This window comes from Syngnathus leptorhynchus, chromosome 15, assembly GCF_054491065.1.
Source record: "Syngnathus leptorhynchus isolate UIUO chromosome 15, UIUO_Slep, whole genome shotgun sequence".
Taxonomy (NCBI): Eukaryota; Metazoa; Chordata; class Actinopteri; order Syngnathiformes; family Syngnathidae; genus Syngnathus; species Syngnathus leptorhynchus.
Genome location: NC_141209.1, coordinates 10,205,318 through 10,214,376, shown reverse-complemented (window position 1 = coordinate 10,214,376; position 9,059 = coordinate 10,205,318). Strand labels below are relative to the sequence as shown.

The window sequence follows — 9,059 nt, the reverse complement described above, 5'->3', positions numbered from 1 at the left end:
AAATGTTTCCATCAATTCTGATTCAGAATTCTGACTTTATTCTCAGAATTCTGACTTTAAAGTCGGAATTCTGACTTTATTCTCAGAATTCTGACTTTCCTGCCACCCTTCGTCTTTTTTTCTTCACTGGCCCTAATCCTCTTCCGTACATCAAAGCCTTTGCTAAAAGGCAACGTTATAATGCAGTTCAAATCATCTGCGTAAAATTTCAGGGTTTGTTGGATTAGCTTTCTGGAAAAGTTTAACCTTGACATTACCAGCGGCTCACCATTCATTTCCTTAAAAGTAAAGCGTACACTATGGTTCCTCCGCATGGCAGCATGGGGAGCTACCATAGCGGAAGCACCACTTAAAGAGATTTAGATTAAAGGAAAGAAACACAAAGAATACCAAACAACTACAAAATAATGCAAAGTCAATTAAAGTAATTTACCATAATAGATTCTGTAACAAAAGTATAAGGTTATTTGTAACACAATGCTCTGTCACTACTTCCTCCACAAACTGAGTCAAGTTCACTGCCATGGCTGAGAACTTGCAAATCAGTCGAGGCGATTGCCTTACGAGCTAGCTAAGAACAGATACTACAATTGATCTTAGCCTTAGGGCCAAGAAGCGATGGAATATATGAGTGACGGACTCGCTTACAGGCTTCCCTGTCTACCCATTCTCACAGACGGTTACAGTACGGAACAGAGTGCTGCTCCTCTGGGCACTAATAAATCGGCAAACCTTTCTGCTGACTTGTTTGTTCACGAGGCATATATGTGTATCCTTTCAGCAGTCTCTATCCAAATACACAGTGTAGGTACCTATTAAAAGAGTCGTCCCGATGAACATGAAAGGCAAAGATTGATAAATCGCAAAGAACTTTCCAGGGTCATCATATGTACTCAATGGCTGCACCAAAAACAGTTGGGCCAGAAGTGATGCAGAAGTGGGATTTGAACACACACCTCAGGAGAGACTGGAGCCTTAATCTAGCACCTTAGACTGCTCAGCCACACTACCTACCACCTGTCATTATGACATTGAATTTTGTTGACAATTCTATTAAAACATGAAGGCGGAAAATCTGGTTTCTCCTCCAGCATCCAGGTTAGTGCTGCCCAACTGAGCTTTTTTCATAATGTAATGAAACCTGTACACAGCAGAGGCCAAACAATATGAGTGACAATCAAAATCCAGTTGCAAGTTGGAACCGAATGATTGTTTGCCGATTACAGGACATCATGAATTCCCAGCAGCGAGCAGCAGAGTGGCGCAGCGGGAGCGTGCTGGGCCCACAACCCAGAGGTCGATGGCTCAAAACCATCCTCTGCTATTCGTAACTTGTGTCCTTTGGAAAGTTTTTGACCCTCTTACAAGTCGTTCTATTGAGAAGAAATGTCGCACATGTATTTTCCACACGTTGGTTGTGCTGCATGGAAGTCGACCCATCCTCAATGCATACACTTTATGAGGCATATGTCCCTTCTTTCATCATTCTCAGCCCAAATACACAGTGTAGTTACATGTTAAATGGGTACTCCAGGTTAGAATAAAAGGCAAAGATTTATATTTCGCAAAGACCTTTGAAGGGTCTTGATACTTTACAGGTGCACTGACAGGAGTTGGGCAAGGAAACCAGACCTGAATTGATGCAGAAGTGGCTGTGGTGGGATTTAAAACCCACACCTCAGTAGAGACTGGAGCTTTAGATCCAGCACCTTAGACCGCTCGGCCACAATACCTGATTGCTGGGCTACTGTATGGAATTTTCTTAACAATTATATTAAAACTTTGGAATCTGAGAATACATAGCTGGTTTCCCCACCAACAACCAGGTTAGTGCTGTCCTACAGCGCCTTGTTTATCATGTAACAAAGAAGAAACAACTCGCAGAAGGCCTGGCGATCATCCACAAGAGCCAACTACCCGGAAAGCAAAAATTGTGGTGCTACAACTTCACATTGTACCAAAGGGCCATGTGGCCACTGAAGATGAGTAATATCAACAGCGAACGGCCTGGACAGACGAAGGAAACATCTACATTCAGAAATGGCTAGGTCTACCGAAAGGTTTCTCTGACACAGGCTTGTTCGGGGCAACCACGCTGCAACTGCCAATCCAGTCCATACCTCGGGCTATGAGCAGGAAACGGCCAGGTTCGTTCTTGAGCTAAGAGAATCCTTGGATCCTACTGTGAGAAATCCACTTGTGGCGCTATCAACATCAGTAAACAATTGGCAACGTGAAAGAAGGGAGAGCGGGGCTTGGCTGGGGAGAGCCTCCACAGCTCTGGTCCAAGGCGACAAAGAGGGAATGAAGAGTCATGGTTGTGGAAGAGGTGTCAAGATCAAAGCAGGAGCAGTCCACCATCAAGGCCGTGTACAGGGTCGCCAAGGGAGATGGACCACTTGGGAAGGTACCATCAGGAAACCTTTCAGCTGGACTGAGCTCTGGAAGATGGCGCAAGCTTTGTGCTCAGGGCAACTTAGCCACAGAAACTGTTAGGGTTGAATAGATTAGGTTGATCATATTATGTTGGAATGTAATCAGTGGTGATTGACCTAAGCTTGTCCTGTCTTAACAAAGGAGTAGAACAAAGTGCTAAGATCCTTTGCACTGATTGACCAATTGTAGAAGACGCAATCAAAGTTGTTTTGTCTACTCAACATCGTAAAACATCCCCCGCTATGATGTGATCAGAGGCCAGGTGTTTCAACCCCCACCTTGGCCACCACACATGTAAATTGTCACCCCCACCCTTCTTTTCTCAATAAATACTCTCTTGCATGGGTGCAGCGGCAGACTTTGTTCGGACAGTGCTGTGTCAACAGCAACGAACAAATTCTCCACTTGCAGAATTTGTTCGGACATTGTTGTATCTACAATGACGAACAAATTCTCCACGTGCAAGTGTTCAAAGGGCATACTGTCTCCTGTGTTGTTCTTGCACAGTAAGTTAGAGTCGGAACATCTCTAACATTTTGGTGCCATGACCCAGATCCAACATACCCACTGCTGATCGACGGAGGACGACGTGCTGCATTGTCGACAAGCCAGCGTCCATTAGGAGGACCTGGTAAAGAAAAGACCTGGCAAGTAAATTCTTCGCTGGGCCAGCATCTAAGGTCTGCCTTCGTCGAACAGCAGTGGATTGACGGAATCCGACAGTGCAACGAACCAGGGGACAAGTAAGTTAAAGCCCTAAAAAATTGTGTGATTGTGTTGTTGTGAAAGGGGTTGAAAGAAAAAAAAAAAAAAAAAAAAAAGAAAAAAAAGAAAAAAAAAAGTTTACGGCTTTGGTTTGTCCGAGCTATGAAGTTTACGGCTTTGTTTACGGCTTTGGTTTGTCCGAGCTATGAAGTTTACGGCTTTGGTTTGTCCGAGCTATGAAGTTTACGGCTTTGGTTTGTCCGAGCTATGAAGTTTACGGCTTTGGTTTGTCCGAGCTATGAAGTTTACGGCTTTGGTTTGTCCGAGCTATGAAGTTTACGGCTTTGGTTTGTCCGAGCTATGAAGTGTACGGCTTTGGTTTGTCCGAGCTATGAAATACGGCTTTGGTTTGTCCAAGCTATGAAGTTTACGGCTTTGGTTTGTCCGAGCTATGAAATACGGCTTTGGTTTGTCCGAGCTATGAAGTTTACGGTTTGGTTTGTCCGAGCTAAGAAACAGCTGAGGTTCTAGCTGTTTGCATGAAAGTTGTGTGATTGAGAGTGTGAATGGTAGTATAAATTAAAAAAATAAAAAATAAATAAAAAATAAAAAAAAGGGTCAATTCACTACCTTTGGTTCAGATGCTTACTTAATTTTTTTTTGTAAAGCATGTCCTGTTTGTGTAGGTCAATTCACTACCTTTGGTTCAGATGCTTACTTTATTTTTTTTTGTAAAGCATGTCCTGTTTGTGTAAAACATAATCCACAAGGAAACATGAGACCTAAGAGAGGCTCATTTCCAAAACCATCTTACCCATTCCAAATCATGCACATGGATTTTATTGGACTCACAGAAAAGAACCTGTGATCAAAGTCTTTTGGATTAATGTCAACGCAACTGTTAAAGGACGAACGTTGCCGCAAGTGGCCTACACAGAGAGACCAGCTGAAGTGAACTATACATGTTACATCCAAGGAAACAAGACCCACAAATGCATCAACGACGACTGCTCTCCAGGAGGACACTGGATGGGAGCTTTGGATGTCACTGCTAAGTGTCAGGATGAGAGAGCCATTTCAAGTGGTTGTCCGATGCTGCCCGCCAACTGGACAAGTGTCTGCACCAGTGTGGGTGACAGACCACACCTACAGGATACAACATCATCAGCTGACGACAGCACGCAACTCTTCTGCACGTCCAACTCTTCTGCACGTCGACGCAGGACCGTTGTGACCTTTGACTCTCATGATCCTGTCTGGGGATGGTTCTGGACTTGATGACTGCAACACGACGGTTCCAGCAAGGAAGCATATCCACCATCACCAGCGTCCCCGCCCCCAATTCAAATAGAGGCAGAATAATCCTCTTCCCCCTTGGTGGCCAGGTAGTCTACCCTGGCCACTGAAGACGACAACCACACGGCAGACACTTCCAGGTTCTCCCCCGACGAAGCAGTGCTGCAGAGGGGGTGAGAATTGTGCTCACCCTCCAACAGTGGGCGTGCCAAGCCCCCGACGGCTGAACAATCACGAGCAATTTTTGTCTTGACTGTTGTTATTGGTAACATTCTGGTCGCCTAAGGCAGAGGGACCGTGTGAGACTTTTCCTGCATTATAACATCTTGCCGCAGGTTTTTCACTCACACACTAAAATTGATCTACTTAGATTGCAGTGATACGCTGTTTCTGTGTGTTTGTTGTTTTGTTTTTTTTGTTTTTTAAATTGTTTTTCTTGACAACATCATATGATAAACAGGAGGGATATGTTAGGGTTGAATAGATTAGGTTGATCATATTATGTTGGAATGTAATCAGTGGTGATTGACCTAAGCTTGTCCTGTCTTAACAAAGGAGTAGAACAAAGTGCTAAGATCCTTTGCACTGATTGACCAATTGTAGAAGACGCAATCAAAGTTGTTTTGTCTACTCAACATCGTAAAACATCCCCCGCTATGATGTGATCAGAGGCCAGGTGTTTCAACCCCCACCTTGGCCACCACACATGTAAATTGTCACCCCCACCCTTCTTTTCTCAATAAATACTCTCTTGCATGGGTGCAGCGGCAGACTTTGTTCGGACAGTGCTGTGTCAACAGCAACGAACAAATTCTCCACTTGCAGAATTTGTTCGGACATTGTTGTATCTACAATGACGAACAAATTCTCCACGTGCAAGTGTTCAAAGGGCATACTGTCTCCTGTGTTGTTCTTGCACAGTAAGTTAGAGTCGGAACATCTCTAACAGAAACCTCCGCCAGTGATTTGGCAAGGAAGGGAGCTGTCCCCTGTGCAGAGCACCTAACGCCAGCCTACAGCACCTACTGTCAGGCTGCACTGACACAGGCACGCTACAGTTAGTGCCATGACCCAGTCCTGACGAAGCTGGCCGAAGTTTGCGTGATTTAGGCTAACCATATATAGGCCAAATTGTAGACTTGAGCATTAATTTGGAAGGGGAAAGGTTTTTGGGTGATCGCTGATGTGATCTCTTGTCAGACCGTTTTTCGGGACGCTTGTAAGTTCCCGAAAGGGAGGTTATGTAGTGTATTTTTTGCCTGCATATCTCTCTGTATGTTGCCCTCACAGGGCCGGGGTCATGCCTCAGGTCAAGCACAGGCCTATTTGTGTGGACAGGGTGGTTTAGTTTCAGTAATGTATGGACACGACAGAATATAGGAAGGCCAGTTGTTCAGGACCAGGAAAACAACCAATTCGACGGCCTTGTAAATGCAGACAGCCAACACATGTATGGGGTCTCAAAGCGTCGTTATGATTGAGAGCGATGAGATCATGAGTCTCGCCAGGTATAAGAGAGGCGTTGCCTGGCAGACGGGGGACTTTTGAACATTGTGTCTGTCGGGCGTGAGAAAACATCTTCTGACATCGGCTGAATAAAAACTTTTTCCAACCAGCCGTGTCCCCAAATCATTTCCTTCTTTGTGAAGACCAGCGGAGCCACGAAGACAATACACCACAGTTCGAATACCGAATTGTTTGAGAACCGGGATGTTCAGAAAAAAAGTATATATATATATATATATATATATATATATATATATATATATATATATATATATATATACATATATCCCCAACACTCCGGTTACTCGACGACCCACTCTACTGCCTGAGCCATAGCTATATATATATATATATATATAATTTATTAATTAATTTATTTTTTTATTTTTTTATTTATTTTTTATTTTCGAATGTCCCGGTTCTCGAACAATTCGGTATTCGAACAAAAAACTCAAGATTTTTTTGTTTCGGATGTCGGGCGAAATTCGGTTGTCGAACCTCGCGAGATGAGGCAAGAGGACCCACATGCCAACTGATTCCGTTCGTTATTACATTCTCACTACTCTGAGGATTGCATGAACTCTAATCATGCCTCCAAATGAAGCAAGTGGGAGCAGTAAAGCCATCCTAAAACACAAAGACGCTCCAAAAGCAATGTGACAGTGAGCGCTCGGTGCGCTGTGGTGGCGCGATCGGACCAAATTAAGCTCTCTGCGCACAAAGGTCACCTTAAATTTTGGAAAGTCCATTAGGACTTTAAAAAACATTTTCTAAATTTTAGCGACCGCTCTGTCACAATAATGCGACCAGCGCGGTGCAGTTGCGCGGTCGGGGACGCGCTAGGGTTGCGCGTTCGGCTGTGCGCTGCAGTTGCGCGATGGGACAAAATTAAACTTCCTGCGCACTGAGGTCCACTTACATTTTGGAAAGTACACCAGGTATTTAAAAATATTTTATAAATTTCAGCGGCCGCTCTGTCACAATAATGGGACCAGCGCGGTGCAGTTGCGCGGTCGGCGACGCGCTACAGTTGCGCGTTCGAACAAGAATGCGCAAATGCAAAAATGACGTTTATTTATTTTATTTTTTTTGCTTGGAACGGATTCAAAATATTTTCCATTATTTGTAATGGGAAAACATGATTCGGAAATCGAATGATTCACTTCTCGAACAGCCTTCTGGAACGGATTGTGTCCGAAAACCGAGGCTCCACTGTACGTAGAATTACAAAACATACACAACAAATACAAAAGTAAAAGTAAAACATACTTTGGCCTGCCAGTGAAAAACTGGGTACTTTACTTCGACTGTTCTAACTTAGTAGCTTTGCGATGACGCATCCGAGGTCGGCCGTTAACTTGAATTGGTAGTCTCTTGATTGAAGTTGTTGCCTCAGACCCATTTCTGCTTATCGCTTCTCGGCCTTTTGGCTAAGATCAAGTGTAGTATCTGTTCTTATCAGTTTAATAGCTGATACGTCCCCTCTCTGGAGACCACATAAGAGAAAGGGAAATATGGATTAAATGACAAACTTTGATGGAGTAGTGATTTATGGCCTTAATTAAAAGGTAAAAAAATATGCTGAATATATATATATATTTTAAATGAGTTAATGAGGTCATAGGTTATAGGTTGTGGTTAGGTTGTGAGGTCAAATGTTATTTTTTTATGACCGTATTGGTAATAATGAAAGGCAAGGGATTAGGGTGAGAGAATGTGTGTGATTGAAAGTCAAAGTGTTGTGTTTTGTTTAGAGTTTTGTGTTGTGAGCTGCTGCTTCCTACCTCGTCCTGTAGGGGGTGTTTAAGTGGTTCATTCACTTTCATCCTAAGATAAGAAACTTGCACACCTTACCATTCGTATCTCAGGATGTCTGTAAATCTTGGTTTGTTTGTTTTTTGGTTGGGGGATATGTCTAAGCATGTCCTGGTAGGTCTTAAGATCACGGGGGTGTTAGATTTTTTATGACCCCGCGTGTGTCTGGAGTTGTGGGGGAGTCAGTGTGTGTCTCTGTATAGAGATGTGTTTTTTGAAACATATATTTTGTTTTTTCGTGGTATGTTTCATTTAAAAAAAAGATTTAAATATAGTATGAGGTGAAAATGAATCTTACCTTCCGAGGGATGAAATTAGCTGGTGATTGAGTTTCCATTTCAATAAAAAATCTGTATGGAGGAGAAATGAAGTTAAAAAATGTTCATTGAAGAGGGTGGGGATACGATGAGGGGGCTTCAGGTCAGAATGTTCTTTAGGGCGGGAAAGTATCTGGATATATAGACGTGCAACTGTTTAAACAGTCAGAAAAGGCCTTTACAAAGCTCAATCCACCTCAAGTCGAAGTCTCTACGCTCTGCGGATCTTTTTAAAGGGATGGTGAAAGGTAGGTATTTTTTTCTAAATAAAAACTATTTTGTTATAATGCGATTGTATTTATGACGTATGTTTTTTTTCTACATAGATATTATTGTCTATGCGGACGTCCACAATGCTCGTGAGTTTTATTATGTGTTTACATTATTCTGTTATTTTCTCCATCAGAAATGTGATGTTTTTTTTTTTTCTCAAAAAAAGCGCGGTTAAATCATGACTTCGGTGGAGTCTACTTAACGCAGACGGATTACGGTGAATCACACGATCACACGCGCACATGTTTATGTATGCTAATTAATATTAATACGCTGATCTTAAAATGTTTAACTTATGCATGTATGTTAGATCTGGTAGGCGCAGCGGAGCAAGACATCCAGAAAAACGGTCTGGGTGACACAGGTCGCGAAGGCTACGAAGAGCCTGCTTCACACGTGTCGGATGTGTTGGGAGAATCGACTGACGAAGTCTCAGCTCCGCATGTTTTAAGAGCATACGAGGACAGACAGAACAGGCTCTTCGCTCAAAAAGCGGATGACGTGCCAGAGGGTCACGTGACGGACGCAGAGCTAGCGAATATTAAGTACGAGGAGTTGAACCAAACTCGCGAATCGTTAAAAGAAATTGAAGGTATGTCGAATTTTGTTTTATATATATATATATATATATATATATATATATATATATATATATATATATATTATTTTTCTATCATATATTTATGTTATAACAATGTTTCTTCTGTATAC

The 9,059-nt window shown here is 42.7% G+C and overlaps 1 non-coding gene and 3 pseudogenes across 1 annotated transcript; 3 read left to right on the top strand and 1 right to left on the bottom strand.

Moving 5' to 3' along the window:
* Positions 1–419: 419 nt before the first annotated feature.
* On the bottom strand, positions 420–620 carry LOC147045679 (U2 spliceosomal RNA; annotated as a pseudogene).
* Positions 621–1,252: 632 nt separating this feature from the next.
* On the top strand, positions 1,253–1,324 carry trnav-cac (transfer RNA valine (anticodon CAC)). Its single transcript has one exon. It is a non-coding gene; the product is annotated as a tRNA-Val (tRNA).
* Positions 1,325–1,521: 197 nt separating this feature from the next.
* On the top strand, positions 1,522–2,496 carry LOC147045677 (uncharacterized; annotated as a pseudogene).
* A 4,857-nt stretch (positions 2,497–7,353) lies between these two features.
* Positions 7,354–7,478, top strand: LOC147045676 (U2 spliceosomal RNA; annotated as a pseudogene).
* The last annotated feature ends 1,581 nt before the right edge of the window (positions 7,479–9,059 follow it).